Here is an 11033-nt window from a genome sequence, read left to right as displayed (position 1 = left end):
TAGAGCTAATTCGACAGAATCGAGAACAGCTGTCAATTAAATGAATTTCTTTTCCTTTTGTCATTTGTTCCTGCGTTGGTTCTTACGGTTCATTTTCTCAAATGCACTTGGACACATTGAATTTCATATTGCAACCATGTTGACTTTAAAGCCCCTTCTTAACACGCCACAAGACGCAGGGTAGCTTCGGGGTAGCCTTCGGCGAAGATTGTTCCCAGGGGAAGATTGTGTCTGTTTAGACGCAGCACAAGCCCTTTTTACACTTGTGTTTCTTAACCCCGGACTTTCTCTCACCCAGGACTATCGTTAGTCCCGTACCAATTTTTTTCAGCTTTTTACACTCGCCAATTAGTCCCGTACTATCTCTTGTCCGGGGCTAAGGAGAAAACTGACCTTTTTAGACTTGTATTTCTTAGCCCCGGACTTTCCAAACCACATGAATATTCATGATTACGCTGTGTACTGTACACGTACACGCACGCACCGGCAGCACTTGATTACCTCGTTTCTGATTGGTCAGTGAGGGTCGGACTTCGTCTCCGTCGCTTAGCCCAGGATTATTTTTTCGTTCTGTTTACACTCACTTGCTTTGGCCCCGCAATTGCGGTGCTAACCCTGCTATTTTGCAGGGCCAGATAGTACCGGACTATCGGTGGGGCTAGCCCACTTTGGCAAAAACGAGTGTAAACAGATAGTGGGCTAAGGATAGTCCCGTACCAACGGTGGGGCTAAGGGGGGGGGGGGGGGGGGGCTTAGCCCCAACGTTGGTACGGGACTAAGCAAAAATTTACAAGTGTAAAAAGCCCTACAGTGGACAGCCTCGGGGTCGCCTCGGGGTAGCCACGGGGTAACCTCCAGCGAAATCTTACCCTGCGATCGACCAGGGTAAGATGAGGGGCTTTACTGAACTTACCTGTTATCACTAACGATTGCAGTTCAGTTCTATGGTAATCTATAGGTATTTGGTAATATATCATTGCTTTGGGATATACCTAAGTTGGAACCTTTACCTATATAGGGTTAAGATAACACATTTATAGCCACTCATATTGCTGCCTTGTTTCTCAATGGGAATGAGAATAATAAGAAAATGTAATTTGTGATTTACAATTACGTGTGTTATGACAAAATAATGAGGAATGCAACGGGACAAATTTCTTCTCTATCATGTGAATATAAAAAGAATTACTCATATTGTGTATTGAAAGCGTCATCCATCAACTTTGATGTAACTTCAAGCCTCTAACAGAAGAAGAATTTCAAGGGCGATATACACAAAAGTGATGATAAAGGGACTCCTATGAAAGCAATGTCAAGTTAGCGCTAATATTTGCTCGTTTCAGTGGAGTCCAGTTTGCGCGTTATTTTTCTGAAAAATGCAAATATTGAAACTAACTCGGGGCTCCCTTATCAGACTTTGCCCGGTATCAGTGCACGTGTATTGAGCATGCACTTCACATATCCTACTGTTCTTTCTATACACAGCGTACACTTACACTTGTAGTTTATTCCAGTCATCGGTATAGTTCGATGATAATTATGCATAATCAACGCTCCACCCTAATCTTTCTTGTACTGTTGTTGTTGCCGTCTCAACGAATCGTTATGATAATAGTTCAAAGTTCAAATCTATTTCCATTTCCATCACATAAAGAGAGAAATTATATACAATTTATAAGCTGAACATATTTATGATAATTGCAAAAACGTGAATTAACAAAAATGCATGCAAAAATGAGTAACAAAATGAAAAAAAAAACATAATTGTATTTTTAAAATAAATGCATATGCATAATACAAATTAAATAAGAATGGGAATGAAATGGAGGGTCCCACTAAAAAGCAAAGCTTGTATGATATGGGACCCTCAGAAAATACATATGAAAACGTAATAGAAGTGCTTAATCTAAGAGTGTTAAATGTGTATTTCCCCACGCGAGAATACCATAATCCAAATAAAGCAAGATAACGGATGAATATAATGTAAACAGGGACGATAAAGGAAGACAACAATAAAGCTTATTAATTATATCAATGTTTCGTGAAATAGTTTTGCATACATCAATATGAAATTTCCATGAAAGCTTATTGTCGACTGTTATTCCAAGAACTTTAACATGGGAAACATTTTCCAATGGAGTATTATCAAAAAAATTGTCAACAGGTAGTGCCTCTAAAAAGTATGAATTTTGTTTTCTGGTGTTTTTTTTTAAAGATTTAGAGGTAATTTATTTGCTTTTATCCATTGGGCGACATTTTCTAATTCTGAGGTTATTGTACTTACAAGGGTAAAAGGATTATTGTGCGAAAAAAACAAACAAACATAAATTTGAGTCATCCGCAAAGAGAATAAAGGAAATAACATCTGATGATATATATCAGATGAGAAGATGAGAAGATGATATGTCGATCGCATGTGCCACTTTCTTTTTATAAAACTTAATAGTGCATGTGTAGTACTATGTTTTTCCCTAAATCCAAACTAGGAATTTCAAAATAAATAATTTGATTTCAAAGAAATCGTTAGTTAATTTTATAAATAAATTCTTTAAGAATTTTTGACAATGTACATAACAAAGAAATTGGTCGCTAATTATTCACATCTAATTTGTAACCTTTCTAAAATGAAGAGATTACTTTTGCTATTTTCATACTTTGGGGACGATGCCGTTAAATAGGGATAGATTAAGTATGTGAGCTAAAGTATCCGCAATTGACGATATAACCCCCTTCAGAAGAAAATTACTGATGTCATCATGTCCAGAACTTTTTTGGAACTAAAATCAGAAACAATGTTGATTATATCCTGATTGTATGTTGGACCAAAAACATTGAGCTAGAATTTGATGGACCTAGACATTCAGGAAAATGTTTTGTTGAGGGAGGAATATAGGCTAACTTGCAAGATTTTCCCCAGTTGAAGAAAAAAATTCTTTAGAATATTGAATATTTGATGAGAATTTTCAAAAATTACATCATGAAATCCAATTTTAGGAATATTAGATTCATTGTTTGATACATTCATTGCTTGCTTTAAAACTTTCCATGTATTTTGAATATTATGCCTGTGAAATTGTAACTGATTAGTATAATCTTTTTTTTTGTATACGTAAAATTGTCGTCAGAATATTTTTATAACTATAGTATGTTTCAATTTTGATTGCTCATAAACCTTACGTTCCATTTTAAATTTATGATATAGATTATTTCTATTGAGGGAAAGAGCGATTCAGAGATCCATGGGAGCCCTTTTTTGTAGTTAGATGATTTTTCTTTTCGTTTTGGAATAATTAATCCATATTTTATTTTTCAGTAATGCGGTCATTATGATTAAGAGGGTCAACTTTTTGAAAGACCCTTGAGAGTATCTTACAAGATATGCTAATCAAATTTTCATGAATTTTCCATGGAAATAACTTTAAAAGAAGGCAGTTCGAATATAGCTGATTTCTTGTCGCCCAGGTGCAATACCGCGGGGATTTCTGTCACACCATAATATGTTGCCCTCATTACAACCTGCTTTACGAGACCTGTTCCAATTTGTTATGATCCCATGTGCAATGCATACAATATAATTATGCACAAAGGTCGTGGATAGACCACGTGACTCTGCAACCTATAGCCCTATATTTACATGTGTACTTTGTGGATGTTTGCTCCTAGCTCTTGAGCTTTCACAAGAATATCCTGCCTTCATTTTTCAAAGTGCATTTGACGGCTAGAATTAAAAAAACAAAAACAAAAACGAGAAAATAGAAATGATACAAAGCAGCAGCAGCAGCAGCAAAGAAACACGGTTCATATCACGCACAAGAAAATAAGATCTGCTTATTAAACAGGAATGGCTGGGAGATTAATCAGAGGAGTCCGTACTCATACGTGAGCCCCACTGTACATCCAATACAGTCGCATAACAATAACTTTTATACCATGCACGTATAGGTGTTCATACAATAGTCTACACTTCAGCCCGTGCTTTCCCTCATATCCATAGAACATAGTGCATGTATTATGTGGACCACAGCACCCCCCCCCAAAAAAAAAAGAGAGAGAGAAAAAAAAAAAGAGATGAAATAAAATGAGAAAGTAACAAGTCGTGAATAATGGTTAGTATATGTTGTAGATGCGTGAAAATCAAGTGTCTGAAAATTAACCACATAGAGTGAATTAAGAAATGGGCGATCTTTATAAAAAAAAAAAAAAAAAAATCCAGTAACCTAGTTCTTTTCAACAGCAAGTAGGCTCTACTTGTTCATGCGTGCGAAGTTGCATTGTCATCGGGCGTACATGTAATCTATAGTGCACCATTGCAGAGACATGTAGACAGACAGACAAGACAATACACACACACATACACACACACACATACGAATCATGCAATATTTCTTTGTGTAAGGCGTTGTGTCAACATATAATACAAATAAGAATTTTTTTCGGGGCATTGTTGACATTATAGCCCCGAGAGATCTCATCTCCATGGTATAATGACTCCATGAGCTTGCTCAGAGGGTCATAGCGTGGAGTTGAGATCGCAAGGGACAGTTATGTATCACTAATAATGTCCCAAATAAAGCAATTTATGTCTGATTGATATCAACCGAATAAAAGTGATAACAATTCTGCTTACTTGATAGCTATATCTGCCCAATTCGCACACTATTGTAGACTAATTGTCGTATGCTCTGTCTTCGCATTGCGATGGCGTTGGAAGCCAAGCTCTTACCCCAAAACAGGGCGGTTTAGCACTATCTTTAAAAGATTGAAGGTTATTGTTGAAGTTATGCCCCTAATTGCAAACCCATTCTGTGGTCGTTCCTTTACACTGTCACCACGATCTCCCCGCTTGCTTTACGATTCAAAATAGGTCAATTTTAATCAGGATCGGGGAGAAATTTTGAACAGGTTCAAAATTTCTTCCCGATCTGAAAATATGCCCGCTCCAAACCCGTCTATGGAGCCCCATTTGCTCAATAATTCCTTTAAACTGGGTTTATCACGAATAAATTGGTTTATCGGCAAAAAATTATGTTTATCAGTCGGCAAACTTAGCTTTGCACTTGATAAACAGGGTTTATCGATAAACTTAGTTTTTCGCTCGACAAACAGAGTTTTCCTCGATAAACCTATAGTTCTCCGTTCCTTGCATTGGTTACCTGTAGAAAAAGGATTATTTTCAAGATTCTGTTATTAGTACATCATTCAGTTCATTCTTTCTCCCCCGTGTACATAAGTAATTCTGTTCAAAAATACAATCCGACACGAAGGCTACGTTCATCATCAGATACATTTATACTCCAAACAGCCAGAGTAAAACATGGGTATGGTGATCGTGCTTTTTCCGTTATGGGACCAAAATTGTGGAATCAGTTGCCTCTTCAGTTAAGGGAACTGTCATCTACAGAGTCATTCAAATCCAACCTTAAAACTTATCTGTTCCTTTCATACTGAGGACTGTAATTGCTGTATGTCATTAATGTTGGATCAATATTATATTTTTAATTGATATATGTTGCATTCTTTATTTGGTATATATTTGTTTTTGTTTACCATTTTCTTCTGTGTTGAAATGTTTGAATATGTATATGCATGTAAATATCTTTTCATTTCTGAAGCGCCATGAGCACTGAAAAGTGGACCTGTGCGATATACAAATAGCCACTTATTATTATTATTATTATTATTATTATTATTATTATTATTATTATTATAAACAGAGTTTATCGGAAAACTCAGTTTAACGATAAGCTCTGTTTATTATGCGAAAAGCTCAGTTTATCGATAGTCATGGTTATTAAGCTTTGCCGAAAGGGGAGGCTTGTACGGAATTACGAGGATTAAGACCTGCTAGAGCTCAGCTAGCTGCAGACTTGCGACTAGTCGCAATGCCAAACATCCATGTGAAATCAAAAGTGCACTTTGTCTGTGCAGGCCTATAAAATGTTGGTTGTATAGTAAATCTTCACTAGCTCAGTCTCATAGACGAATTGCGGTAGGCCACGCGAAATACAGTATGTCATTTTTTTTTTTGACAACTGCCGAAATGCAACTACTCGTTAGTACAGTGTAGGCCCTATCAGTGTCGTTTAACGTCTGAAGCGAGCACTGGCAACGCTATAAGCTCAAAGCGCCCACTACTGACAAAGCTTGAATTACTCAGATTATCGATTAACAAAGTTTATCGACCAAAAATTTTTATTGCGATAGTTTATCGTCGAAAAACTCGGTTTATCAGTCGATAAACTGAGGTGTGTTGTTGTTTTTTGAGAAAACATAAGTTTATCAGGATAAACTTAGCTTTTCACTTGATAAACTGATTTTTTTTTTCTTTTGATAAACAGAGTTTAGGTAAGCACACTTAGTTTATCACTCGATGAATACTTTTTCGGCGATAAACTACTAGATTTTGTAGATTATTGGGCAAGTGGCGCGCCATATCCGTCCCCCAAACGCTGCTGCTACGATGCTTTCGATGGCTGTACGCGTTTGCCGCTCTCTCCCGATCTGCTAGCTGGGTTGTTTACGCAGCGAGACTACATTTTTAACATGATGCGCACATTAGTGGTCGTGATTGGGTTGTTCCCTGGGAAATCCCCACTCCGCAACTACCTCATTAGTCACTATTAATGTGACAGGATGGATGATATCGTGCGAGCTCTTACGTGACGATGCATGAATCAAGTTTTAAAAGTCATACCTGGGGAAGTCGTTGTCAGCAGCGAGAGGTATGCTTCCTAGGTGTTCACTGGTTGATACCAAAGCTTGGACTGTGGAATGACAACCCAAATAGTGTTGGCAGCAGTGGTGGAATGAGTTGGGGGGGGGGGGGGTCTTGAAGGATGGAGCAACACTAATTTACAGGCAATCATTCGACTTTGAACGTCGTTTTTCACTATCACGTAACCTACAATCCACGTTAATCACGTTGATAAGTGTAGCTTCGTTACAACATAAAAGATGTAAGATACGCCCACTCGTACTACTATTGTAACGTGGATTATGTGAAGTGTCATAACGATGCACGAATTGTTATAATATCATTTTTGGATTTTCCCCCTAAGATTTTAAATTGAATGTCATTTCGTCGGATAGTGTCAACAATTTCTGCATGTCCTCCATAACAGTTGTTTGCTTATACACTTCCTATTGCTCCAGTCAGGACAGGGTCAAAGGCATGATAATGACTTGATAATGTTATCAGGTTAGGACAATGATTTATTCGGACCTTGTCCGATATCGAAAATGAAGGGGGGGGGGGGTAATTAAAATGAAGCGGCAGTGCCCTTACAAAGTCTGTAAATCCGTCAACTCAATGGGTTGTTTTTCAAGTGTTACTTTACGTTTCAAATAGTTTGGAATATTATTTACTGCAATCATTTCAAACGTTTTTATCTTGCACTTTCAAAAAATAGTTGATCTTGCACTACTTCTTTCTCTTCATTAGCAGTAAGACATGATAAGACATGATTGCGCGCTACAAAGTAAACTATACGTCTAAAGTTATTTGAGGATTATGTTGTTAATATAATTTTATATGTTGGCCTACTCATTAGATGAGAGGGAGGGATCTCACAAAGGCATTTGCAATTAATACTTGAATTCTAAGCAATAGGTGAGGCGGCCTTTGGCTATCAAATTTTGTTTTTAGTCCGCTCAGAGATAAAATCTAGGCGTTTGACGAAATTGTAAAACAACTAATGCATAATCTACCCTAAATACATACTTATGGGGGTAGGTGGGGAGTGAAATGGAATGGTATTTTTTTACTTTACCATGAATGAAGAAAACGAGTAACGCTTGTATGGAAAATGGCTCCGTTTCATTTTCTTACTTATGTTATACATTCAAATAACGTGACACAAACTGAGCACGTGCAGAAATAGCAGGTTATGACTGTGATTAAGACGTGAGGTAAAATTTTGTAAGAACACGTCGCATATAAGCGCTTCCCATGCAGAAAAGAAAGATGTCAATATACACAAATGCACTACATTCACATGAATACACACACAAACATGACCACATTACACATACAAGTAAAGAGTCCTGCACGTTGTTATAAACCCGTATAGGAACCACGCATTCTTCAACAACACTTTCATTCACGCACAGAGACTCAAAACAAAACAATATTCAAATTTGATCAGGTTCAATTTAATCTTTCTTCGTCTGTTCATCCAATAAAAGATAACACATGATATAAAAGCATACATCTGACATATCATAATGTTTATTAACAGTAGATGACAATTTTGTAGAGGTGTAAGTCATAAAGTTTTATGCAAAATATAATATGTACAAATGAATAACTGAATGATAAAATTAACAATGCAGAAACTTTGCAATGGTGTAAAAAAAGCAAGGCTCGTACTCCGCATCACGTGGTCGATAGTTAATTCACGGACTCATTAGCAGTCTCAATCATCACGCTTAGTATAGGTTATTTTCATATTCAGTTTACTGAATCACCACCAGTTTGAGACGATATTTTCACAGCTCTTGGAAGCACACACAAAAAAAAACCACATACACACACACACATATAAGTCTACACATAGGAAAGAAAGCGATTTTAGTTATCCTCGACCTTCTTGGAAGGTCAATGGTCTGTATATGCACTTCCTGATATAGTAATGAATTAATACATTTAGTTAAGGTTAAGGCAGATAAAAGAAATCAATCAAAGTCAAGGTCTCTTTGTGCGAAAATAACAAACACAATTTAAGTTTGCGTGAAAACGAACAAGCACCTTAAATTCATTCAAGACTATAAGGACTCTGAGAATTTCTGACGAAGTGGCATTGTTTATGCAGACATTGCAAAACTGATGTTTGTTGAAAATTTAATCATCCGATCGTTGATTATGTGATTATTCAGATGCAAAAGATACTCTCAGGTCAGTTGGTTAATGCGTATAATTATGTTATGAAAGCTGTCACTTTTCAACTCCAAGTAAGGGAAATTATTGAACTCGCCAGAGAATGATTTCATGAAATATACGGAATGATCCAACACTTTTCAACTGATGAAAGGTTAAAAGAAATCAACGTGAATCGTCCTTTCATCTGAATAATCTCAGGCTACTCTAGCCTGAATAATAGGAGTTTACAGATAATCTCTATCTTCACATCATCCATAATTCATTTTCCAATTTTTCAAATTGCCATGAAAAGGACAAATGAGAAAGAACGTTTTGTTTTGTTTTGTTATTTGGGTTTTGTTTGTTTTTTACCTGAAGTATCATATGTCCTGCTTCGTTCTTATCTGTCCTTATATGAAAAAAAAAATGCATCGCAATACATAATGTACCATCTCTCCGCAATGCGCTACAGCAACATTAAGAGGCGATATCCACGTCATAGGTAATGAGAGCTCATTCTTCGCCTCACGTCAAATTATATTATGGCCACTCCATACAATATCCCCTTCTTCTGGTTTCCATGGTGTTTCCTATTTCTGACACAAAACCTCAAATTCTCTTCATTCGTTGAGCGAGCATGCTCCATCAAGGCATTTCTTTCTCTCTTTTTTTTTAAGGATGGGCATCGATGGATGTGTGAGTCCTTTGTGTAGAGAATTTTGTCCACGGTGAGTAAGCAAAATTTGCTGGTTTGCTCTGTCAATAAGAAATTATAATATTATATGCACGGGAGCAGCGGTGCGTGCATATTGGCGAGAATGGACTTGGCCATACTTCAGCTATAAGCTGAGGGACAGAACGAACGCCATCACACCTGCTGAGATACCATTCGGACTTCTCCCGGCGATCGCTGATTGCTGTAGCTGGCATATTTCGCACGGAATTTACTACTCTCAAAGGTAAGAATTCGACACAGGTTTTTCCATCGAATTTAGTCTTTTTTCCCCATTCGGTTTAATACATTATTATAAACTAGGTACTTTAATCCTGACCCTCGAACCCGAGTTGTACCAATACACATTTTCATTTTCGTCTTTGGTCGACCATATTTGCATAATGTCTCAGTCATTTTCGTCAATGTACTAACATCATTGTCATAATTATACAAATCAAAATCTTCGGTCGAGTTAACTGATGGGCAATAAATGACATGCAATAGATAGTCATGAAGCAATTCATTTTTCGTCAAGCTTCGTTGAAAATCGTCTCATATTTTAGGCTGTAGCTCTTATTTTTCATTTTAGAGCTTCTTGGCAAATTTATTACAGTGGTGCAAAAACAGACACATGCTACCACTCACACGCACACACACAGCTTCTTATGCTCCATATACATAATCCATGTATACAGACAAACAAAATGTACACACAAACATAATATTGTATACATCACGATGTTTACATTATAGCAGTCGGCTTGTCAATGTTCAATAAATAGGTATATGCATATTATATATATTGGCTCCTGTTTATCATTCTAGCTTGTGTAGCCTGCTGTTATCATACGAGAGAGAGAGGGAGAGAGATAGAGGGAGAGAGAGAAGGTCCGAAAATGAATGGGAAAACCATGCAATATCAAACCGTTCGCTGCAAAGATAAAGGGAATTGTATTATGTACGTTGCTATACTTCATTGGATATGGCCAATAGTTGTGTATGAAGGACGAGGCACAACACACACATACATACACACACACACACACACACAATAGCAATACACAATATGGGTCAATACTTTTTTTTTTGCAATATACAGCTACTCTATAGTGCTTTCAGTTTGGTCTGATGCCACGGATCATGTAGCCATTAACTGTCTATTAGGTTGGGTTATCCTTTGTTGTAGACAAAGCTATGAAGTGGAAGATCAATGGCTACGTCAAAAGGTGGCTGGGTGTTCCAAGTGTCTGACTAATGTTGCCCTCCATAGCAATAAGACGAAAGTGAACGTCTTAGTCAGGTCCTTGGTTGAAGAGGTCAAAGTGACAAAGGCTAGATCGTTCATGATGCTCCGAGGGTCTCACGATCCGATCATCAAGAATTATGGATCAGCCAGATGTGAAGTCTGGTAGAAAGTGGCGTCCTCAGATAGCAGTGGAGATAGCCGAGTCAAGGCTAAAG

The sequence above is a fragment of the Diadema setosum genome, chromosome 8 (genome assembly GCF_964275005.1).
Source record: "Diadema setosum chromosome 8, eeDiaSeto1, whole genome shotgun sequence".
NCBI lineage: Eukaryota > Metazoa > Echinodermata > Echinoidea > Diadematoida > Diadematidae > Diadema > Diadema setosum.
This window is presented reverse-complemented; position numbering follows the sequence as displayed.